At 40.0% G+C, this 25,235-nt stretch overlaps 1 protein-coding gene across 7 annotated transcripts in view; it reads left to right on the forward strand.

Annotated features, from left to right (window-relative positions):
- The window catches only part of sema6e (sema domain, transmembrane domain (TM), and cytoplasmic domain, (semaphorin) 6E), a 147,078-nt gene that overhangs the window by 9,627 nt on the left and 112,216 nt on the right, over nucleotides 1-25,235 (forward strand). For 6 of the 7 annotated variants that reach the window (XM_017473054.3, XM_017473044.3, XM_017473091.3 and 3 more), the window contains one exon: nucleotides 3,732-3,841. The exons of the other annotated variant lie outside the window; for it this stretch is intronic. The gene's annotated coding sequence lies outside the window, so the exon portion shown is untranslated. The remainder of the gene's footprint in view (nucleotides 1-3,731; nucleotides 3,842-25,235) is intronic. 7 annotated transcript variants of the gene reach the window in all.

The following is a 25,235-nucleotide window of genomic DNA, read 5'->3' on the forward strand; positions in this document are numbered from 1 at the left end:
TTCTTTTTTTTTTTTTAAAACGACCAACTTGGCCTGAGTCGTCTCTATTACTGTTTTGGACAGCCTGACGCCCACCAGACTGAAAGGGCTGACCCAAATGCGAGTCTTCCTCCCTGCACAATCCTGTCAGGTCACGGGGTCAGCAGTTAAGCAGGGGCAACGGCATGGCCTGAATAATAAAGAGATTGATTTTAGTCAGTGGGGGTGGTGGGGCAAGGATCGGAGATAGCTGGGGTCAGATCATTTGCCCCCTGTAAGAGCAGGGGGAGACAGGAATGCACTGGTGAAAGGAGAGGAAAGCGGGGCATTCACAACATGTCTACTGTCTTTCTAGTCTCAACCTGACAACTTTAGCAAGCTCTGCCGTAGCCCAAAACAGGACACGGAGCTGTGCTTCTTCTTTTAATAGGCAGCTGAAGGGCAAGGGCTAATCTTCCCTTGGTGTTGTACTAAAATGTTATGTTTGAAGAAGCCGTTTTCTCTCCACAATCAGCAGGATCTTCTCAATTCTTGGGTTGCTGTTGGAAAAATTGCCTATTGCCAAGGCTGGGTCTGGATAATTGTGTTAAGCATTCACCACAGTCATGCTGTGCTTTTGGCACAGAATCTAATTTATAGTTAGATGACAGTACACCTAATTATAGTATAGTACACCTAATTTGATCAGATCGTAAACAGCTATGTTCATGTTTCTTCTTTATGCCTGTTTTGTGTTACATTTTGCAAACGATGGATTAATTCTTGTATTGAAAAGATAAGGGAAATGCACTTCTGCATGTGGATATAAGTTTCAGGCACTGCTATTAAGCGCCCAGGTGTGTTCGTGTCCTGTATGTGTAGAAAGAGCTATATAATGGCAGTTGTCTGTGCATTATGCAGTCCTCCTAAAGCTCAGAGCTTTATTCCAGATGATGAGCTGCTAAGTTTTCCTGCCTCATGGGTCCGATTTAATCAAAGTAGAGCTACACGTCGGGGGGGAAAAAACAGCTGGCATTAGCATAGATTTCTTCTTCTGTTAGGACGTGCCATGCTCTTGTCATAGCTTTCTATGCTTCGGGTCAATGTGATGTGTATTTGACTCTGAGCCACGGAGATGTATGCAATGAGTTAAGCTTTTCTACAGGCATCATGTCGAAGTGCTGGCGAAAGATATATTTATTCTCTAAATCTACACTGTGGCTAACAAAGGAGGCCCTACATATGCAGGATGTTATTCCAGGAATCTGTTAAGGCAGTCGTGCTCGGGGAGAGCTGCATTGAGACACACATTGTTAAAGTGCTGAGGTGAAGCCAAGCTGAGCAGCTGTGCTGTAATCGCTCTCTCACTCTCGCTCTCTCTGCCTTTCGGATTTTATATCCTTTGTCGATTAGAATGTTTTGCTTCATTAAACCTGTATTTCTTTTAAGATAATTGGCGCCCTATTAAAATATCTTTTCATTCTAGTTGTTTTTCTGTACATGGCTATAGATGCAAACCAAAATGAGAGCACATTTTTAAAGAGTGATCTGTGAAACCTGGACTATAAAATCTGCACCTGCTGTGGGTTAAATGTCATTAAAGTTGGCAGAAACATAAACACTGTCCAAGTTTTCTCCATATTTCTTTCAAAGGTTCTAGAACAGACTGAATGCATTGTCCCCGATTTCTCCCAGTCAGAATGTAGATACTCTCCGCTGTCACCCAGATGACCATGGACTTCCTCTCAAGGTTTCTTCGTCTTCTCATCTCATGGAGTTTTTCCTTGCCACATTTGCCTCTGGTTTTTTCATTATGGTTCTAAATCTACATCTGGATTTCTATACAGCTGCCGTGTGACAAGGTCTGTTGTTAAAAGTGCTATAGAAATAAAGTTGAATTGAAGAGTACAGCTGTACTGCAGTTAATAGTGCATTCTGTCCTCAAAGGTTGACATTTTCGAGCCATTTGACAGCTGGATAATTAGGATGTCATTAAGACAGCTGGGTAGTATTTTTCTACATGAACTTGGTATGTTGAGTTCAAAACAGATCGTATCATTTTCTGAGGAAGAAGGACATGAAGAAAAATGAAGCAACCTCCTGGAACCAGTTCACCAAAACATAAAACACAATAATATGCTGGCTGTGTGCCCAAAACATATCACATGAACCCCAAACCAACACTGATTCATTCAAGTTATATTCCTCTGCTTTTCTGCTCTTGGCTATACTTAGCTACAGTAATGTAAGACATGTTTATTGAGAAAGGCCTGCAACAGTGAGCGATACACTGGAAAGATACAGAATCATGTACTGTGGTATAGAAAAATGGTCAACCCTTTCCCCTCACCTGAAGTCTAGGGAGCAGGAGATAACTAGCCGCCTCCTGAGCTTTAGTTTCTGTGTTAAAAGCATCAGAGAAACGCTGCTCAAACACCCACCCAGCAGAACCTGGCCACAGGACGCCTGCTGCAGCTCGGCAAGATAGAAAAGCACTGGAATTGGATTCGGGCCAGATGCTTGCCGATCGTTTCATTTTGGGTTTAGAAGCCAGACTGAGCCAGACACAGCACTCAGGCTGTGGGTTGATTTCGAGTTGGCCGTTTTGTAGTTGTCCACAAAATATATGTGTGAGCTTGAGGCCTTGAAGTGAACTGGTATGTTTTTTAGATTTGCTCCATATAAATGGGCCAAAAGGAGCTTTATGGAAACACTCCAGAATGCTGACAGCACTCGATGCATTTTAGATGAACATCTTCGCTTGAACATTCACGATTCATACTCACAAATCAGAACTGGAAACTGTATCTTTTGCTAATATAGAATATTCAGGGCAATTTCCTATTCTGCTTTCTTCGGCAGCTAAAAATGGCCTTTAGCTTTGAGTCACATACAAAAATAACATTTAACATTTTCTACTGGTCTATAATTCATAGATTCTTAATTCCTCGAATTAAGAGACCTCTCTCCAAGAGCATAACCAATTTAGACTGCCCTGCGGGGGGCTTTGTACGTCAAACCTTATCTTACAATATTAAACATGACTGTAATTAGATCAAAGTTTCTCATGTATTGTCTCTATTATTCTCCAGAGAGACAAAATGGGTCTGCCGGTCTGTGCGTACGACGTACGCAGGTTTAATGCACTTTGTTCTTTTGTCAGGGGACATACACGCTGATGAAGGGCAGGAACTTAGACGCAGAGACTATTACAAGGAGATGCGTGCGTACGTACAGACACAGGCTCAGACACAAAAGAAGAGCGTGGTAGTGGAGTAGAGCATCCTAGTGCTGCAGGTCTGCACAAGTAAAGAAAACTGGCTGAGAAGAGTGTTAACTCGCAGCAGATTGAAGGAACAGATTGCACTCTACACAGATTTGGATAGCCTTGGAATTGGATTTGTAGAGATTTAGTTAAAATTCTGTCCATAATGAATGTTAAGTGAACAGTGCTTCTTTTTGTCATGAGTGAAGGCAGGGCTTTCTCTATAAATTACTTTTGTGTGCTTTGGCAATGAATACTAGTGGTTTAAATGAACGATGGTGCTAAAAAAGCCAATTTAAAAAAAAAAATTTTTTGGATGCATCTGATTTTCGTACGATAATACATAACAAATTAAATGGTGCATTGTAAATTATGGCTGAAATTCTTTCTGTTCATTATGTGCAGTAATGCTTATGTCTGTGTGTGTTTGTGTGTGTGTTTGTGTGTGTGTTTGTGTGTGTGTGTGTGTGTGTGTGTGTGTGTTTGTGTGTGTGTTTTCTTCCCCCAGACTGAGGAATATCACGACTTCCTGGAGAGATCCAGTGTTTTATCCAACCCATTTCTCATCCTCTTTGTCATGTGCCTGACACCTTGCAGTATCATTGGATGAGCTTTGAGGTAGGAACCAATGGCAAACAACTTGCTGAAATGTCAGGCTCAAAATAACCCACTTTATTTCCTCTTGACGTCTTGAATCTTTTGTTGATCTTGCCTTGGTGGAACACAATTGCATTCTGTAAAGGAAATGTAGTGTGATTTGTCAGGAAATTGAAGTTGTGGCCAGCTGCATTATCTTGGGCTAGTTGGTCACCTCGGGGTGTTTGTGTGGAGGGGAAAAGTTTTTTTTTGAGTTGTCGAGAACAATGAAAATCAAATACAAAATCCTGTAAAAGAAGTTGCTGTTTGACGCTAAATGAAATCTCAGGTTGTTTGTGGAGGGTGTGTAGGAGGGTGGGGGCAGTGGGGAGTTAATGATGTGTGATATAGGCATATTTTATAACATAATGTTTTTGAATATTTAGACGATGGCATCATTTACATCATATTTCTATCCCTATTCCTACGGAAACACAACCTCTGGATAGCAAAAGTAGAAGTTTTATAGCTGTTTCTCAATTTTTGGTTTGTTGATCCAATCACAGTTTAATAAGATTTTACTCCAAATAAGATCGAGTCTGATAAGAGAGTTCTCACAGAAATGATCGTATGAAAAAAAAAACAAAAACAAATATTGATGTGTTCTCCACCAAGCAATCCTAATCATTCCTATTATCACAGTCACTGCAGACATCCGTCTGATTAGAAGGCAGATAGTGAACCAGTTTGTTTGTGAGATTACTGAGCACTGAAGGGATTTCCAAAGAACTGGTGAGGAGAAATTATTATCAAAATATCGAGGTCTCGAATGCACCATGGAACCATTATGAGCAGTGATCCAATATGTCTAGTTGGGAACCTACAATCTAGAGGTAGTGATCCAATTTTGCCCACCAATGTCTTCATTTTCCATGCTTTCTTATAGATGCAAGTTTCTTTTTCAGAAGTGTGCCCTAAATATGTGTGCCCTAAATATATGTGTGCCATATATATATATATATATATATATATATATATATATATATATATATATATATATATATATATATATATATATATATATATATATATATATATAAATCAAATATGATATTATATAAAATCTAATGGTATATTTTTCTTGTTAAGTAACAAAATTAAATGACTTTTCTATTCAAATGTCCAGAGTGAGCTTATAAGGTAAGCATGCAAAACTTTCAATATAAAGTGCTTCATATTTAATTTATTGAGCACTAATTTCCAAATTGAAATATGAAATGAATAAGCCAACTAACAAAAGAAATGATCTTTTCCACTGTTGCACTCTAGCCGTATAATAGATTTGGCAAATAGAAGAGTTCTCCCTCATTTATTTTCACATTTATTTCCTTAGTGAGCATGGTTTTCTTGTTCTTGATATTATTCTTACAACCTCCTCTTAGGTTATTCATAAATTATGGTACAGCAAGCTTGTGAACGTCCACAGCAACCTTTTGCCATGTTTGTGTAGTCGCAATAATGTTTTCTCAATTTCTCCTGGGTCTTCACTTATGCCTACCCATTTTGTCCCTATGATGCAAATAAGGAAAGAAGTTACACTCGTGAATGAATGAGGAAGTTTAATTAACTAAAGCCTTTTTTTTTATTATTATAATTGATATAAAGTACAATGGCTTCAAGACCTAGGGGGATTATTAGGAACAGCAGTGGTCCTTCAGAAATCACACACAGTAGTTGATTGTTGAGTTGATTTAAACAAATTATACTGTGAAAATGTTATTTATTTATTTATTTATTTATTTATTTTTTTACTGATAGAGCAAACCTTTTCTGTTTAATGGTGCTGTTTACTTGATGCCTATATGAAAAAAGCATTACTTTTATATAATATATGTAATAATGGAATGAAAAATTTTGATGATGCTTCAGATTGCTTTTATTATTATAGGCATCACTAATTTTATTATATAATGTTGTGGGCATGGTTTAGGTCCGCGTCTTCTTAGCGGGAATGCCCACTTCAAATCAACGATTCTGACTGATTACCCTATTATGAAACTTTTCTATCCTGATGGGAGTGGTCTCTTCCACAATGACAATGTCCCCCGTCCACAGGGTACGCGGTCTCGCAGAATGCTTTGATGAGTATGAAAATGATGCAAATCATATGCTGTGGTCTTCCTATTCATCAGATCCCAACCCAGCTGAACAAACTGTTCTGTTCTGGTGGGTTGTTTGTGGCCCAACGCTTGACTAAGTTGCTTTTTCCTTTCGTTTGTCATTTCAAGCTAGACCTCTACGCTACTTAAATCTGTGCATTTACATTTACAGGCAGACACCCTTATCCAGAGTGACTTACATTTATCTCATTCATATATATATCTGAGCAGTTGCAGGTTAAGGGCCTTGCTCAAAGGCCCAACAGTGGTAGCTTGGGGTTTGAACTCATGACCTTCTGAGCAGTAGACCAACACCTTAACCACTGAACCACTGCCCTTATGTATTAAATCTGAGCCATCACAGAGCTACCACTGCTTTTATGCATGATAAAATGCAACCCCCCCCAATGCATGATAACATGCAAAAACATTTCGTTTGTTAATTTAACTTAATAATCTCATAATTTCCAGGAAATGGTTTCTTGGGGCGTCACCATATGAAGTGGAACTACCAATTGGAGCCTGATTCTGAGAAACTATATGGTAATTTATTTACCAAACTGCTGTATGAGCAATATTTGACATTTTTGTGTTGTTGCCCATGCACTGTGAGGAGGCTGGATGTTTTCAGACTGAGAGAAATAGCTAGTATAAAACAGAATTATGAAACATGGGTTATGCTGAGAGGGAGAACTAAAGACAGAATAAAAGATAGCAGAAGACTCTTTGAGTTTTTGAGTACAGTAGATACTTACAACAGCCCACCTGCTGCAGATGCCCATGGATTCAACCTTCAAGAGTGGGGACCACAATCCCTGGGGAGCACAAACACACACAGACATGCGCATACATGCACCACCATCACCACCACCAAACATGATGATTGGCCAGAGCGCTGATGCAGGTGGCAGGGTCTCTACAGTGCTTGCTGGGAGCAGATGGCTGGCCAGATGCATGCCTGGATTTGACCTTGGTGCCCACAGATGATTGAACAGCGCAGTCGTCCTCATGTCACACTCTCTCTTCCTGTGTTGCTCCTCCTCTGCTCACTGGCGCCTCTATTTGCTTCAATAGCTTATGGTGTTTGGGTTTTTTTTCTTTTCCAGTTGAGCCATATGGAGCTTTTATAAAGGCTCTCATTCTAGGTCCTGTCATATTCCTCCAACGTGGGTGCATTTATATCCATGGCTGAATAGCACAGTGCTATTGGCCATCAAAGGAAGCATAGCACAGGTTGTGTAGTACTAAGTATGAAAGAATAGTAAGAAGAAAACAAGGAGACTTTTATAATTGGGTGAACAGATTCTTGAGTTTGAATGACGGAAGCCTTAAGTTGCTGATCTTGGATGTGTGGGTTCAGCCCACTTCCCTCTGTTCACGCCTGTCAAAACTGCCATCCGTCCCAGTGCCACTATGTGCCAAGCACTAAAACATTTATTCCAAGTCCTCGCCTGTCACGCGAGCTCAGAGGAAGAGATGAAATACTCTATAAAATTTGAAGTCAGGCCACTGAGGTCAATTTTAATTACATTTGTGTTTTATTGCATTTTTATTTATTTTATTTTTTATGCTCTTTTTAAAAATGTCTTTTTCAGTGGGCTAAATTTGTCATTAGTGCTACTGAAAATCAGTGCAAAGAGCCTGTGTTTGACTGTAACCTTTGTAGAATTGGCAGTGTTGATTTTAGCATACTGAAAGATTTGTGTATTATCCTGGAGACTTCGAGTTAGATTTCAGTTCATTTCAGTTAAGCTAACATTATTTGTAAATGTTATTTTTAAGATTTACACAGGACACAATGTTCCTTTTCAAAAGGAAAAATGTACATGATTTCTATTTCCGTACCACCGAACGGTGCGATCATGAGCTGCTCTCACGTAATTTAATACAAGTTTTTCGGTCTCGGCTGGGTTGCAGCACTGCCGAAATCATCTGTAATTGGACTCATTGATTTTCTGGAGATGTTAGAGCTGTTCTCTCTTAATCACTTTGAATCAGAAAGCAGGCTGTGGTGCCGAAGAAACGTGCACCAGGTCCAACTTTAATTCTACCATACACCCAGCACCACAATCATGGGTAAAACTATCTTGAAGCTACTCTTTCAAGCTTTCTCAGGTACACCTATCTGAAAGGGACCTTCACTGACCAGATATTATTTGGGTGGTAGATCATTCTCAACACAGACGTAAGAATGACCTGGTAGTTAGTGTTTCACCTTTAACATTGTATGAGGTGGAGCAGGGTTACTGGTATTTCTGCATCTACCTTGTTGGGCCACCTTGTAAGAGTACTGTTCAAACTGATTAGTTTGCTACTGTTGTTGCTTGTGGGTGTGCACTATCCATTTTATTTTATTTAGTTATTTTTGTTCTGATTGCAGTAGCTGAAATGTGTACTCTACATCCCACTTTACTATTTATACACATTACCTTTGTTTAAAATGATATATTATATATTATAAATATATAATATATTATATATTTAGCTTTGATTTACATATTTACATGCTAGGCTTTGTGTTAAGTTTAACAGATTACTGAAACAAACTAATTGTGCTAGTTGCAGTACACTCACCAGAGGCACCGACAACCTCTGCTGCTTCCTTTATGCTTGGTTTCTTCTTTAAGTCTCTATACACATTTAACAAGAGGATATATATGACAAGATAAAAATAAACCACAGTTACACATTCTTCTTCCATTTTTTGTGCATCAAACAATAAGTGGGAAATAATTGCTTGTAGGAATTAAAGTTGAGTGGGGGATTGAGTTGATGTTGAGCCATGCACTGAAGGATTGTTCGGGGGAATCATTTGAGCCAGTCGTTTGGATTTGTCACTTTACCACATCATACCTAATTTGCATGGTGTCTGTAGTCGGTCACCAGTCAGTGTCTGATTACAGGACTGTTTGCTAGATATTTTTGGCTGTTTGTGTTTGGACACTCTTCCAGCACTGCCATTTCAGACACCGTTTTGTCCACACAAACATCATTCCACCCCCATGTCAGTGCCGCTTATATGCCACTTTGTCATTGATGATACTGTGGTGGGCCTTTTTCTGAAAAAATGGCCCCACAAATTGTACATAGCAACATATGGGCTATAATCAGTAATTGTGTACATACAGCTGCAGTTTGTATGATATGTTTAAGTAATATAATGGCCACTGTGTGTATGTTCGACGTGCTGACCTGTACACTTTAAATCAGTGGTCACCAACCCTCGTCCTTGAAATCTACCTTCCTATAGGTTTCATCTCCATCCAAAATCTAACACACCTGTTTTAATTGCTCAAAATCTTCTAAAGGCAAGGATTAGATGGTTAGGTGGGCACGATTATGGTTGGAGCTAAAGCCTTCAGGGAAGGTATGGTGTGTTCTGGTAAGTAAGTAAGGAAGGTCCTCCTGGGAAGTTCATATTTACGAGTTGGAAAGTCGAACTGAGACTTCAGGTGCATTCAAGTCAATTTGGTTGCAGCAAGACGGCAGTGTATCTTCCTTCTCTTAATTAACCACCAAAAAAATACTGGAAGTTTTTTAACTCTGGAATGTGCATCAGGTGTGTATTGCTTTATGTTTTTACACAATTAGTGAAGTCGCCGTGTACTTTAATGTTTACATATTATATCGTTCGTATATTGTATCGTGAGCAATTGTTCAATGCTATCGCATTGTGCAGGAAATTACCTTGTTTTATTGTAAATAAAAAAAGTCTGACATGTTAAGCTTGTATTTCAATAACCTGCTGCATATACCAAACTCATAATAACTGAAATCAGCTTCTGAGGTGAATAAGCATTCAATTTCAACAAATTTACAGTCAATAGCAGACCTTGCATCCATTGATTCTAGCACATTTTCTTACTGACATGCCCTAACTCTGAGACTCTGGGCTTAAAGAAAATCCACAGTTTCCCACTCGTAAGTGCGACTTTGTGGTGTCAATTCACAAAATACAATCTTTCCGGCATGACTTGATGAGCAGTAGATTTCTAGGAACAGGGTTGCTTTAAATCTTAGGTTGTTGCTCTAAACATCTGATAAACTCCACCAGTCTTGCCACTGATCATCTTTTTTTACTCAGCTCAGCTTCTTAAATTCTTCAATTATCCTTTTACTAAGAACAATTTCCCCTTCTTAAAAAAAAAAAAAACCTCTTCATAAGAAAACATACACTATTTCAGAGGGCATTTAACAGCCACTACAAACAAACCATTATAAAGGATTTGTCATTCCTTTATAACTTTTAACATCAGTATATTTGCTGTGGGAGTTCTGTGCAATTTTCACTTTCATATTTTTTATGTTCTCTAGCATATGTCTCCTTCCATGTCTTATACTGGATTAAAGACCCCATTGTACTCCAATAGTAGGTGAATTAGTATCTTGGCAGAGTGACACTTAAATAATCTTTTTTCTGTGGCTTAACTGAAGTGTTTGTGTGCATACAAACTAAAGTTTCTCACTTTCGCATATGCTATTATGGCACTTTAGTGAAACAGGATATTTAGACTGCTAGAGTTCTGGAACTGTATGTGCACTGAGTTGGATGAGAGTAGTTTGCTAATGTCCATGCCTTCCCTGAAACATCTGAGGAAACTTTTCCTTTTGTAATTGAACAGCAAAAGTAGGAACTGTAATGAGAATTGAGGAACATCTGTTCTCAACAAATTGTTTTCTGAGGAGGAAATACTATAGCCTGTTCGATCTGTGTTCTTCATTGCCCTTAGTTGTTTAAGCCACCCATTCTGAGTTAATAAGAAATGCTTGGGCCCTCATGTGCTAACCAGAGTCTCCAATCACTCCACTGACTCCTCTGGGTCTCTGTAATCCTGTGCGTCTGTGCCAGTACCCCATAAGGATGAGGCTATCTCAAAAGCTCTCAATCGCTGCACTTCAAAGTGATGGCTTAAACCAGGAGGAGATGGAGGTGCGGCTCAGCCCAAATCTTTACCTGAAAGTTCTCATTGTAGTGTAGTAAGACCTGAGTTCTCAGAACTAGGGAGGATGAGAAGTAGAGGTTTGATGTCTGCGGCAGGGTTCAACCTCCATAGCCATTTTGCATTTTAAGTAAATCCACTTCCCAAAAAAATTTTTAAAAAAAGGCACGAACAAAACTTTAATAAGAAAACCATTTTCTAATTTTAAAATAATAACCAACTTGTTGTGTAGCATATTTAAGTACGGTTTATGTTTCTTTCTAGGGAATAAATTAAGATGTGATAACATTGTCAATCAAATATAATTTATGTCAGACTGTAAGGAAAAAGTGGTTCCATAAGATTTGAATTATATATTTTTTTCTTTATCCCACCAAGACTGGATGCATATTCTCAGTGAAACCATTGTTATGTACTGAATTAATTAGACAAATATTGGCTGTTGAAGCCCAGTGATAAAGAGCAAATTTTCTCTCTCTCTTTTTATTTTTATTATTTTTTTAACTTGTGCTGTTTGCTTCAGTAAATCTGGTATTTAGTAGCTGTGTTAAACACCAGTTTCCTCTGAAACTGTATAGTGGCGTGACTAAAAATCCTGCTCTGCATTGCTTTGGGTCTAGTGCCATATGTTTCCAACCACCCATTCATCCTGTGGGTCCAAAACATGCCAGACCGGCCTTTTTCAATAACATCCTGGCAGAAGGAGATGATTGTGGGTTAATAATGGATCCTACTATTTATGTACATATCCTTGAAGATGACAAACATTTGTTTTGTTGTGAATGATTTGTTATAAATGAGAGAGGGGAAAATCCTTTTCTGTTCTTCCCCTAAACATCTTTCCTCTCATTTCTCTCTCTCTCCCTCTCTCTCCTACCATGTGCCTTTCCTGACCTCCCTATAAATTGAAGCTTATTGCATTGCAGTTTATTGGTCTATATTCCTGGCTGTATACCGGCAGAAGACCTCAGATAAAATGACTGTAGATCTCTGGCTTTATCTGTTTTAGCTTCACTTCCTGCCAAGTATGTCTGTACTAATGAGGGTGAAGGGGAATTGAAAAAGCCCATCATAAATTAGATCCTCAAAAAACAATTATCTTAAGTAGAGGATGAAGTTAAAGGACCTTGGCTGGCTCACCCGATTTTTACAACTTAAGTTAATCTCCTTTTGTTCATATTTACTACCAAATAACAATGACCTACTTTCTAATACTCTAATACTTTTTATTTTCTTTCATTTCTTTTTGCTTCCTTGGTGATGCTGCAAGTGGCAGTGTTTGTAATGCTGCAGTGTGGCAATGTATGTAAGCCATTTTTTGTTCTTTGAATGTATCCTGCCTGGAATCTTTTTTTTTCACCCTGGTCATCACAGATGTGATCGCTTTGTCTTAGTCCTTCTCCTTCATTCTGTGACTCATTAATCTAATTTAACTAAACTTGTAACAGCATTCAAGAGGCCTGACTTGTTCAAAAGACTGATTGAAATAAAGGGATGATGGGTGTGAAGGACCCATTACTCCATATGAGAAGGAAGTCGGCCTCTTATGGGTTTAATGCTACAGCAGTGCCCACACAACCTGCCAATTACCGTAAGTGGCCCCTCAGGGCAGTGGATTAGTCCTCTACCCTCTCTGTGAGAAAAGTGTGCACTCGTCAAGAAAGGACAGAGCTGTTAAACTGCGTGGTTCTGATTGCCACTGCTTGATGCCGCAATGTCCATACCTAATCTACTGGCCAACAGGACTTTAGCGAAGTGCTGTGATGTAAAATGTTTAGTGTTTTCACATCTAGCACAATTTGTTTGCTTGTTCAGCCCCCACGTGCCACACAACATAACATCGTATTTCATTTGCTATTGTATTTTGCTTCATCACTCTAAATTGGAGGCATTTGTTTATTTGTGATTTAATCAGACTTGAATAATGTGTTTCAGAATGGTAACTGATTGGTGGCTGTTTCCTCTTGGAGAACGGATGCCTTAAAAACCAGCTGGCAAACACTAGTAAGGATCTCAATGGTGCAAGGTATACTCTGCAACATTTGTGTGGGGCCCCCAAATCTTTACCCAGAGTCCCTTTGCCTGAAGCGGAGTATTCACTCTGTATTGAACAGTGCATAAAGTGGGTCTTAGCTGGATTAAGGCCTTATGGAGCTGTTAAGGCAATGTAGAAAAACCAGCCTGATCAGCTGGATTGACAGAACTGGGCAGAATCCTGTGATTAACTCAGCCTGCACACTCATGCTGTCTCATGATTATATGACACAAGCATGTGTGCAATGCTCAAGCCACTGAGAAGATTGATGTATGATTGTAGTGTTGCTTTGCTGTCCTGCAGTATAATAATTTATAGCACACTATAATTTGTTCTCTATTTTTTAACCCATTAGTAATTTTCTTGTATTTATTAGAACTTCAAGTCAAATGACTATTTGAATTTAATTTAAGTCTTCTGTGCAGGGCCTTAGCTTTAACATTTGCTGACCTTCGTGCCTGATTTAGAGATGTTAGTCAGAGAGCCTGGATGTTATCTCTCACGCTTTGCCTGGGGCTTATTTACAGCCTTCACGTTCTCTGCTAAAACAGCAGTGCTGTATTAATTGTTTCTTGTTGCAATCAACAGCAATGTGTTTTTTTTTTTTTTTTTTTCTCTTCTTTTTCCTCATCCCCTGAGCAGCTAATGCTCGAATATTTGCAGAAAATTAGCCGCTTCAGGGCTTTGGCACAAATATCTTTGAGAGTGTGCGTGGGTGTGTGTGCCACCGAGGACACATGGAACACCAGAAGCGTTATGACCCGCACTACCCCTCGTACTTGTACACTTGAGCAGATTGATTTTGGTTGATTGCTGAACAATATCTCCGCTGCTGTAGCTGTTCACAAATTAACCCACTCTATGCAATCAGAGGTTGAACAATTTCACTCTTATGACCTGCACCCCCATAGTGATGAATAACCTTACAATGGAGTCTGACATGGCCTGATACTGCTACTAAATCTCCAACTTCAGAGACCATTGCTTGATAGCGTTGAGAAATTTATGTAGGTTTCTGTTGGGGAGTGAAGGCAGGGGTGGACAAATCACAAATCAGGCGTCTAGGACGAGCAGGTTAGACGTCTCGGCTGTTAGGTTGCACAGGGGACAAGTTTGGCAACCAAAGAAAGGGGAAAAAACACTTCCCATAATTTACATTTCTATGGTTTAAAAAAGTCAAAGCAATACAGCATTTTAACAGTGAATCATCTACTTCCAGAGTTTAAAAAAAAAAAAAAATTTTAAACAAAAATGTTTTTTTATAACCTATAAAACGATATTGCAATACACATGATTTGTATTAGAAAAATGTATTGTGATGTAATTCATCATGATATCAGTTATAAAATCATATCGTCCATTCCTACACAGAACACTACATCCCAACTTTTTGTTGAGGCCACAAGCGCGATATGCTACATGATCATGTATGGGTTTTTTTTTTTCTTCTTTCTCTTGGCCACTATTAATACATTTAACTAGCTAGCTAACCCATCATCACTTTTAGCCTAGGCAATTAGGTATCCAGGCAACCAAAACATGGGACTGGGCAAGTTTATTGGAGCTTTTACTTGCTCAGTGGGCTAGCTAATGAATTTTATGATTTGATGATTCATCTGGAGGTTGTCTTTCTATTTGCATACATTTCATGTTCACAACTTTCCCACCAACTGTAATGTACATGCAGAAGGGGCTGAGAAGTGGAGTGCCTCTAAAAACACACCTGTGTGTTAGAGTGGGGAATGAAAGCACAGCCAAGTGAACTTGAACAGAAGGGGAAAAAGATGGATAGATAATGAGAAATCAGGAAACCTTATGCTCCACATAACTTCTCTCATGCTGGTTGAGGACTGCTCTCATCTCAGGTACCTCCATACCAGCTCATCCAGCTCTCACTGTGTAACTCTTGGTCTCAATAGCATCTTGCTTTTGTTTGCATTTCATCTGGAGATGTGCTGTGATGAATTCATCCACATAATGTTCTATTTCTGTCTCTCTCCTCTTCCCATTGATACTCCTACCCATGAATTGCTCTCTTGGATATTGCAGTCGGACACAACTTTTAGAGTGTCCAAGAACTCTGCTGCCTGCATTACCTCCTGTCAAGCCATGCCTGCTCTTCAGACCCATAATAATTATGCCAGGGCAACTGGGAAAATGGAGAGTCTTGTTTAAGGGGGTTTCAGAATGAACAGTAATTTTCCCATCCATTTTGAAACTTGATGATTTCGACAAAAAAAAAACAAAAAAAAAACTTTACTGCTCACTATTAGAACGACTCACAACTCAGGACCACCATCTGTGTTACCATGGAGATTGTAGGTTCTACTCTTCAGAAGTGTAGCACTCTAGCTCTGTTGCTCTCTAATTGGCCTGTGATATTGTAGGATGGAGCAGCTTCAGATGGAGCATTTGGCACCGTTATCATTGATGCTAGACAACTTGTTTTCTTCAATCTAAGGACTTTGAGAGGTGTAGTAAAAAGAAGAGTCATGTTAAGGGCCAGTATGCTCTCTGCTGGTCTCCCGAAGATGCACTGCTTTAATCTGCGAACAGAGTGTTAAAAGTTCATGCTCAAACCACTTTCAGAGTCTCTATATTTTATCCTTATCATGCTGTAGATATGGAAGATTTATATCTTTTGGTTTTTTTGACGTACAGTTATCTTTAAAGCGGCAGGATATATTATGGAATTCATCACTCGATACTATGCTATTGCATGAAACTTGGGGAAGAAGTTTAGTAACATGGGTCATGCTGCGTTATCCTATAATGAGCAGATTAATTTCATGGCTGCGTGTGAAGTTCACTAGCAATTCTGAGAGAATTCAAACTGTCTCCCAAATCTCATTACACACACTAAGCAGTATGCCTGAATAATAATGACACCAATGGTGTACTTACATGCTAGTTAGTGTGATAGTATGCTGTCTGGTATGTGGACCCAAGTATTTGAGCTTAATGTCACTTCTTGGTATTACAGAAGGTTTATAAGAATAAAATATCTGATTGCCATAGTTGCTAAGTACCTAGTGAAAGAACTGAACCCCCCAGTTGCTCTGTTGTAAATAACACAGTGCAATGTTTGTGTAGGAAGCATCGATGGTTCTGCAAATTCAGTAGAGGAACCAAAGGTTTTTCTAACTACTTATGCACAGAGAGCAAAACTATCTTGTCTAGTTTCTCATGCATGTATTGTTCTTACCTGATGCGTTTTCAGCCACCTGTTGTCTGTTCTTCATATGTTTTATTATCTAATTTTTGTATTTTGTGCTCAAGCTTTGTCGATGGAATTATGTGTGAACCGCATAGTATGCTAGCTAAGACACAGTAATAAATAAATACATAGAGGCAAGTGGGAACATTAAATTAACCACCTGATGTAAGACTTCGAAATATGAAAATACTCATGACTTCCCATTGCTTACTAGCTGGCTATCATGAATTCTCTCCAGAACAACTCTAAAACTGGATAATGATACAAATTCATTAATGATCATAAATCAACGGGGGGAAAAGCCATCAGTCCTGAATTATTTTTCCTCATACATATTTGCTTTGTTTACTCTTAGGTTCTCTTTCCCCTTCATTGGCTGAAGGCTTCTTTCATGCCTAAAGTTGAGGGTGTGATGATGTTTGATGTGTCTGAGCTCATATATGCATACCAAACTTTTCTCCAATTCTTATCCGACATACCTGCCATTTTTTTTGCCACAGGAACATCATATTGTAAAGGTTTTATGTATTTTTTTTTTTTTTTTTTTTTTACTTTTCATTTTCAACAATAAAAACCTTTAGCTTTAAGTGCCATTAAAGCCAGTTGCATGTACACACCATGCCTTTATATTATAGTGTGTATTATGACATTATTAGTTAAAGTGGTAAAGTGAAACTGGGATACCTACTACGCAATCCATTTAACAGCATAATGGACTACAGGGTTCCAAAGCAAATTGCATTCAAGAGGAAAATGGCACGCCAAGCTGCAAAGGTTTCATGCTGCTAGCCCCGGAATTTTCTTTTCTTTTCTTTTTTATTTTATTTTATTTTTTTTATTATTTTTTTTAAATGAACGTAATGTCTGGTTGTTCTTTCATGCTGATGTATGGCGATATTAGCAAAGATTGAGGGATCTTGCAGTGCTAAAAGCACCACTGACCTGCTCTCACGTAGCCTCAGGCTCCTGCTGTAGGCCATGTGCTGGCCGCTGTCCCGAAGCGCCACGTGAACAAGTGCTCGAACTTCCCTGTCGTACGGCCAATGTGATGACGAGAAAAGAGGAGGAGGAAATGAAGGGATCAATGGTGTCGATTTAGCAGTTGGGAGCACAGTTCACAACTTCATGAGAGACAGAAAGAAAGAGGGACCTCCCGCTAGCTGAGAGGAGGTGGCGAATATTTGTGGCTGTAGCACACGTTGGAAAGTACAGCCAGTTAGAGCTAGTGTGGAGGTGAGAAACGTTCACAGTGATGTATCTGAGAGAGAGAGACAGGTTTAAATGGGTGTACACAGCCAACTGCAAATTCTCTTCTGTGTTTTTTTTTTTTAATTTTTATTTTTTTATTGTATCTCAAATGTCTAGTTTGCATAATGCAACAGAGGGCTGAATTAAACACGGAGGCAGGGCGTAAAATCTGAACTTTGCGGCGTAGCGTTTTGGTGGTTGTTTAACAGTGGGTTTTATAATGTGCTAAAGACAGTGTGGTAACAGAGCTGGGACCCACACTTTTTATGACTTCCTCAGATGTTGGTTAGAGCTACTGGTGTTTTATATTTCTCCAGTACCTACTCTCTTCACGCACATGTACTTGCACATGCAGGCATAACGACCCAAGAAATGCCAGACAAGGCCAGGCTTGTGTTGAATTTCTCCAAAAATACTAAGGAGGTATCTTTAGTTTTTGTATCAAAGCCAATCAGTGAGTCAAGTTTAACAAGTCAGTCTCCTTTTGCACTTTCTCATACACACATCCGTAGATTATTCCACCCTGTTCCAGTCCTCTCTTTCAAATGGTAATACTGACTGCTCGAGCATGTTTGAGTGTTCGGGCCTGACATCAGTACATTGCTTGAAACCTCTTTTTCAGCTTGAAGAGATGTTGGGAATATGCTCTTTTCTAAAGATTTCTAAATAGCGAGATAATGGTTTCTATCCCACACCTATATTCCTCACCATATAATAATCTTATGTAAATTTCTAATCCAGAGAGGCTTTTAGGTTAATTAGAAGTTTGAACTTGTTGAAATATTTAAACAGTTTTGTTTTTCTATAGCCAAAGTTAGAGGCAAATGGTGTGCTGACAAACGGTAAAAAAATATGCAGGCAAACGGTAAGCAGGCAAACGGTAAAAAAATATGCAGGCAAATGGTAAAAAAAAAAATGCAGGCAAACGGTAAAAAAATTTGCAGGCAAATGGTAAAAAAAATATGCAGGCAAACGGTAAGCAGGCAAACGGTAAAAAAATGCAGGCAAACGGTAAAAAAAATATGCAGGCAAACGGTAAGCAGGCAAACGGTAAAAAAATGCAGGCAAACGGTAAAAAAAATATGCAGGCAAACGGTAAGCAGGCAAACGGTAAAAAAATGCAGGCAAACGGTAAAAAAAATATGCAGGCAAACGGTAAGCAGGCAAATGGTAAAAAAATGCAGGCAAACGGTTAAAAAAATATGCAGGCAAACGGTAAGCAGGCAAATGGTAAAAAAATATGCAGGCAAAAGGTAATCGCTCAGGGTTTATTAGGACTGGAGATAGCATGTGACCGTGCGCTTGCCTTTTGTTCCCAGAGCCCCTGAAAACACACAAATAATGGGACACCTTCACCACAGTTCTTTCAGCATGTTTTGGCCATTAACTTTCTTCGTTTTCTTTTGCCTGACACGAAAAAGACATTTATTGCACTTAGATTTGCCTGCATGCTGAAGTTTTTGCCTGGACTCCTCCATGGTCATCTTTTGAGACCTCATAGGGCTTACAGGAAACACATGCTGAATATTTGATGTACAGGGTTAAATTGTGTTACCAACCCTTGAACATTTCACTTCTTAATGGAGAGGGTCTATGGGGATCACACTAAACTCACCAAATTCTAGCAGTGTGATTTGCAGTGCATATGTTCAGAAAGTGTCCTTCTGTCGCTGATTTTCTGTCGGCCTGCAGGTTCAAGGTCTGATGGATTTCAGTGCGATGAAAGGACTCTCCCATGGCTACACAGCTCTGATCAAAACCCAGCGTCTGCCTCACTACGTCTATCCAGCTCCCCTCTCTATATTCAGCACTCATTATAGAGGCATAAATAAGTAATTCAGGATCAATGAGGAGGGGCAAGGAGCAGTGGGAGCACTGGGAACTCTCGATGGAGCCCCATTTGAATATGGAGCTTTGTGATCCTTCTTTCTCGCTCTATTCCTTTTGTGTCTGACTGCTCTCAGCTCTCCCAAATGAATCTCTCATGATGTAAATTGCTCATAATTTATGGATGGGTCATGATGGAATTGACAGGAAGCTTTTTTTAATTCCTTTTCCACATTATGATGGCTGCCTCTAGAGATATGAATATGGTCCTGAATAAATGTATCTCAGTGTGTGTGTGGGGATGTGAGCATGGCAGACCTGGCTCTCTCACACATGTTGTTCTTATCTTGGCCATCAGCACTTCCCCGGGGCTGCCACCGCTTCCTTCCCCCCTTCTTCACCTTGGCATCTGTCTCCTCCAGGCCTCAGAAGTCTCTAATTGACTTTTCAGCTGTGTGAGGCATAATTGAGTTTTAATCACCGTTTTACATTCTGTTTTGATATTCAAATCAGCCATGTCATCTGAGAGACGAGCCAGCCGCTCGCTCACTTTCTCCAATGGCTGCTGCACCCATGTGCCACGTCTGATTAGGCCTTTCACGTTAAGGCCTGAGACACATACGGTATTCACGACCAAGGTCTCACAGACAAAGCACCACTAATGGCGTCACACACTTATTCACAGTAAATACCAATTACCTCCTGACAACTCCAAAATCTGCTCAATCCGATGGAGGACCATGAAGGTGTTTTATTTTTGCACATTTCATGAAAAGCTGGAAAACTAAAAGGCCTTGTTGAAGAGAGTGCAAGTAGTCAGGATTTCTGAAATGTATGAGGAGAGTAATGACGAAGGATGAAGATTCTCCAGATTGAGTCATTTTGAACAGACTTAATAACTGCTCTCTTAAGAGGTCATACAGGTGGGAGAAAAGTCTGACATTCTTTCCTCCACTTCAGAAGTTCACAAGGTCAACTCACTGCTTTCTGATCAGGAAAACAGATCTCATACTCCTTCTCAATTGGGGAGATTAAGCCACGTTACAGCAAGCATCGACCAGACCGAAGCACACTGCTCATTACTGGGCTTCTGTTCGACACACAAAAACCAATTAAGTCCCAGTCAAAGACTCAAGTCATGATTACTAAAGCATATGGTGCGTGAGCAGAGGTTGTGCTGGTGCAGAAGATAATGTGATTTGTATTAGCCATGTTGTGCCAAGTGTAATTAGTATTAACTTTGGTACCTTCCATCAGTCATGTTAGGATATCTGAAATGTGCTGAAAAGTATACACCAATCTTGTGGTTGCTGTTTTGTCTTGCGGTGTCAATGGTAAACACATGGGATTGCAAAAGTAGTCTAGTCTTATCTGTCCTGGGTTTATTTCTCAGGTTATAATCCCAGAGCTGCATTATAATTCGGCGGTGTTGTTTGCCAAATGTGCAACACAGAAATCTGGGGGGACGTTTAGCGATTTCTGTGGAGACTCGCAAAGACAAGTATGTGCGTGTAAAGCTCTCAAAATGAAACTCGCACTAGGATGAAATGCAGGAACAGATTGTAAACTGTTCAGTCTGGACAGGTTCTTCTCTCGCAGTCTCTCTCTCTCTCGCTCTCTCTCGCTCTCTCTCTCTCTCTCTCACACACACACACACACACACACACACACACACAAGCATTTCTGAACATAATGAACATCAGCCATAATTTACAATGCACCATTTTATTTATGTATTATCATACGAAAATAAGATGTTTCCAAAAAACTTGCATCTTTTTGGCTTGTTTAGCACCATTGTTCATTTAAACCACTATAATATATTATATATATATATATATATAATATATGCATTTCTGTTTACAACACTTGTGCACCTGCACATTTATGCAGTTATCCAATCATGTGGCAACAGCACAATCCATAATTTATCCAAATACAGGTTAAAGCTTCAGTTTAGGTTCCCATCGAATATCAGCATGGGGAGGGGGCGGTCGATGTGATCTCAGCAACTTTGACTGTATCATGGTTGGTGGTACCACGTGGGCTGGTTTGAGCGTTTCAGAAACTGATCTCCTGGGATTTTCTGACACTTTTTAAACATCCTTCCATCTTCTACCGCTTACTCCTTTTCAGGGTCACGGGGAACCTGGAGCCTATTCCAGGGAGCATCGGGCACAAGGCGGGGTACACCATGGACAGGGTGCCAGTCCATTACAGGGCACAATCACATATACACGCACGCACCCATTCATACACTACGGACACTTTGGACATGCCAGTCAGCCTACCATGCATGTCTGTGGACTGGGGGAGGAAACCGGAGTACCCGGAGGAAACCCCCGCAGCATGGGGAGAACATGCAAACTCCGTACACACAGAGCCACGGGAATCAAACCCACAACCCTGGCGGTGTGAGGCGAACGTGCTAACCACTAAGCCACCGTGCGCCCCACTTTTTAAACATTTAAAAAAAAAAAAAAAAATGTTATATAACGAGTTGACACAGGAACAAAAAACCACCCAGTGAGTGGCAGCTCTGCAGGTGGAAACACATTGTTGTTGAGTGAGGTCGGAGAATAACCAGACTGGTTAAACTGAAAGGAAAGCTTTGCATTTAGGAGGCTCTCTTCCTTTCTGTACTGATAGGGACTGAATACAGCTTGGCTCTGGTTTTGGATTGATGAGTCCACTGTCTTTATTGATCTACCTCTAGCTCATTCAGTTTACTCCTAGGCTTCACACTCTAAAACCTTCTAGCAACTTCCTAGCATAATACACTGTTTCCAAGAGGGGCAGGACTGAATAACAATAATTACGATGTTGAATATATTCTATATTGTTTTATTATGCACAGTCATAAGCTGAGTAAATCTAGCTTTTTGTGGTCCGTTTTAGTCCAACTTTGTTCTCAATTGGAATCTCCATGGCAACAGGATTATGCCAATTTTCTGTGCATTAATGATCTTGTGTTTCTTGGTGTCCCTGCCCTTTTGGAGGAATGATAACGAGGCCTGCCATTTGAAAGGCCAAAGTGTGTATCCGTTCTTCTCCTGGCAGCCTGGTCCTGTTACTCGTGCTTTTTGTCACTCAGCTGCCCTCCCTCCAGGCCCGCATGTCTGTCTCTCTGCAGTTCCTGCCTGCATTTTGTGAACAGCTAGTGTGTGTGCACCTTTTTAAACAACAGCAATATGGGGTCTAAAAAGGGTAACAATTTCCTTTCAGTCTTTTTTGTATCCATCTTTCTTTTTTTTTTTTTTATTATTTTTTTCCTTCCCTGAACCAGTTTCCGCTCAATTGCCCAGATTGTAATCTTATTCTGCCCAAAAGGCCGGCTGAAAATGAAGCTGTACATCATAGCTAGCCAAGTGAATGAGAGAAAGAGACAGATTTAGGATGGGAGAGAGTGCACGTTGAGAAGGAAGAAGAGCAAGTGATGGAAGATAGAGAGCAAAGGAAGAAGCCGATCAAGCACCAGACAGATGGGAATGGTAAATAAGTGCTCATATCCAGAAATGGCTTGCTTTCCTATTGGCTTCTCTACCCATCTAACCCACAGTTTCTTGCGAGAGAGAGAGAGAGAGAGAGAGAGAGAGAGAGAGAATGCTCCCTTATTGCTGTCTGGGCATCATTAACATTCTGATTCTGCTGTGCACTCCTCCCGGCATGCTTCTCCAAAGCCTTATTCAGCCTCTCTCTCTTTCTCTCCGCCTCCCTGTCTGTCTCTGCTTCTCCATTTTGGCAGCTTTAGTAGGTTTGGAGGAAGCAGAAAGAGAACGCTGGAAGTGAGAGCTCCTTAGGGTCTTTGTGCCCCGCTTGTGCCTGTCTTGGCCCCCACACGTGCCTCTCTGTGCCACCACCACACATGGAAAGCGCCCGTTTAGCTGTATCCATGGAGACAGAGCCATGACCAGTGAAGAGTTGATTTAAGCCCCTGAGGAGCTCATGTTCTGAGGGAAGGGAGTGAGGGGATGGAAAGAGGGAGGGAACTGGCGGTGTGCAGGTTTTATATAGCACTTTACTCAATACGCAACTCTCAAGGAGCAGACTGAGACCATTTGAAAGCCCTCAAAGGCTCGTCATCTGTTGGCAATATTGACCAAACTTTCTGAAGTGAATAAAACCTCAGCAACCCTCTGTGTGTCATATGAACCATTGAGGTTAAATGCTTGGTAAACACACAACTCTGGTTCAGCGTTATGAATGTGTAATCAGAAACACATTATTCCAGGGAGAAGTCAGTCATTCAGCAAAGCAGCAGGTCACTGGCATAAAATACTTTGGTGAAAGGATAATATTTTGTAAAAAAAATTGCCAGCCATGATATTTGTGCTAAAGGTAGGTATAAAATGACAGCTAGGCTTATTGCATTGCACACACGGCACCTCCATACAGCATGCCAAATGCCCTCTGGATGAGACTTATGAGCAGAGTGCAGGCTGTGATCTGGCCTAAATCCGCACCACATGCTTTTCCTGCTGCTGCAGCCTCAATGCTAGCCTACCTTTGGGAAATGCTTAAGGCTAACAAGGGTTGTACGGGTAATGGCTTCAGCAAGATATAAAAGGCACAATCTGTCAGATGATTTACCTCCTGAAAGCATATAGAAACCCAATTGAACCCTGACTTAAACATGAAAGAAATATGCATGATCCAGGATGATGACATTCTGTCTGTTTTCTTTGGTATATTACTCATAGCTGTATGTAAGCAATTCTTTGCAAACAGCTCGGGTAGACTGCCCTCATCTAGGACTAAAATAGCTGCTCTGAGAACAGGAAAACATTGCCGGCCATCACATCTTCTATTTAATCACAGAAGAAAACGTCTTTGCATGTAGACGAAAAAATCGACAGGAAGTGAAGTAGTATCTTGACTGAAAAGGATATAAGCCTCAGATAATTGCAGAGTAATTGATGTACCTTCAGAAGGCATATATTCAACCAAAAGTTTCAGTTCCACAAGATGTATAGTGGAAAATAAACCTCGCAGAAACATGAGAGAAGACAAGCATGAACTTTGGTGTGTGTGGTGGTTTTTTTTTTTTTTTTTTTTTTTTTTTTTTTTAAAGCACTGGAGAGACTTGGGAGTTTCAAAAGACTTCAAAATTGATGTGGAGCTTGACAAGCAGTTTTTTGTGCTTGGTAGGTTTTGTTATGATATTTTTATCCTCCCAAATTGTAACATTGTAATGTGCATTTGTGAAGTTTGTTCGCTAACATTTTGTGGACATTTATAATTGTACCTGTCGGATAGAACATTGCATAAAAAAAGCTAGCAAACTAGTGACATTTGATCTGCCCATGATGATCTAGATAGGCCTGCTTGTTGTCTATAACAGGGGTGTCAATCTTATCTGCAAAGAGTTGGTAGCCACACCTGATTCCACCTGTTTAATGAGGTGAGCTTGGCTTTCAATAGACTCGGATGTGGCTTCTGATTGGTTAGAATGACCTGCACCCACACCGGCCATTTGCCGGTAAGTTTGGACACACCTACATATGTAGGTTGTTAACTGCCCAAGTAACTGGCTTCAGAAGCTAACTAGTTATTGAAAAGAATGTAAACACTTACTTAAAAAAACGAGTGTGCATCATTTGCGTGGATAGAGGTAATAAAAACACACATAGGTAAAGGTATAGCTTTAAAAACTTTAAGTCAGTGTAGGCAATGCTAAGGTCTGTGATATGGAATCAGAAGGGTGTCTTCTGATCCACTGCTGCCTTATCTCGCCGTCGCATGGTGTCTGTGTCTGGAGAGAGTGGCTTTAGATGGAGGATATATGGAGGTTTGACATGAGTCTTTCTGCGGTTAAATCTGGATGAAGTTAGCAAGCACTGCTAACCAGTACAAAGGCATTAATCATAAATTTTATTCCTGTCAATCATGAAAATGATTAATAGTGGGGTTTTACTTATAAAACAAGGCAGAATGCCTCTATAGAATATTGTCCTAAACACTTGTGAATTTATTTTAAAAGAATATTGCCTTTTGGTATATCAATACTTTC

The sequence above is a fragment of the Ictalurus punctatus genome, chromosome 1 (genome assembly GCF_001660625.3).
Source record: "Ictalurus punctatus breed USDA103 chromosome 1, Coco_2.0, whole genome shotgun sequence".
Lineage (NCBI taxonomy): Eukaryota > Metazoa > Chordata > Actinopteri > Siluriformes > Ictaluridae > Ictalurus > Ictalurus punctatus.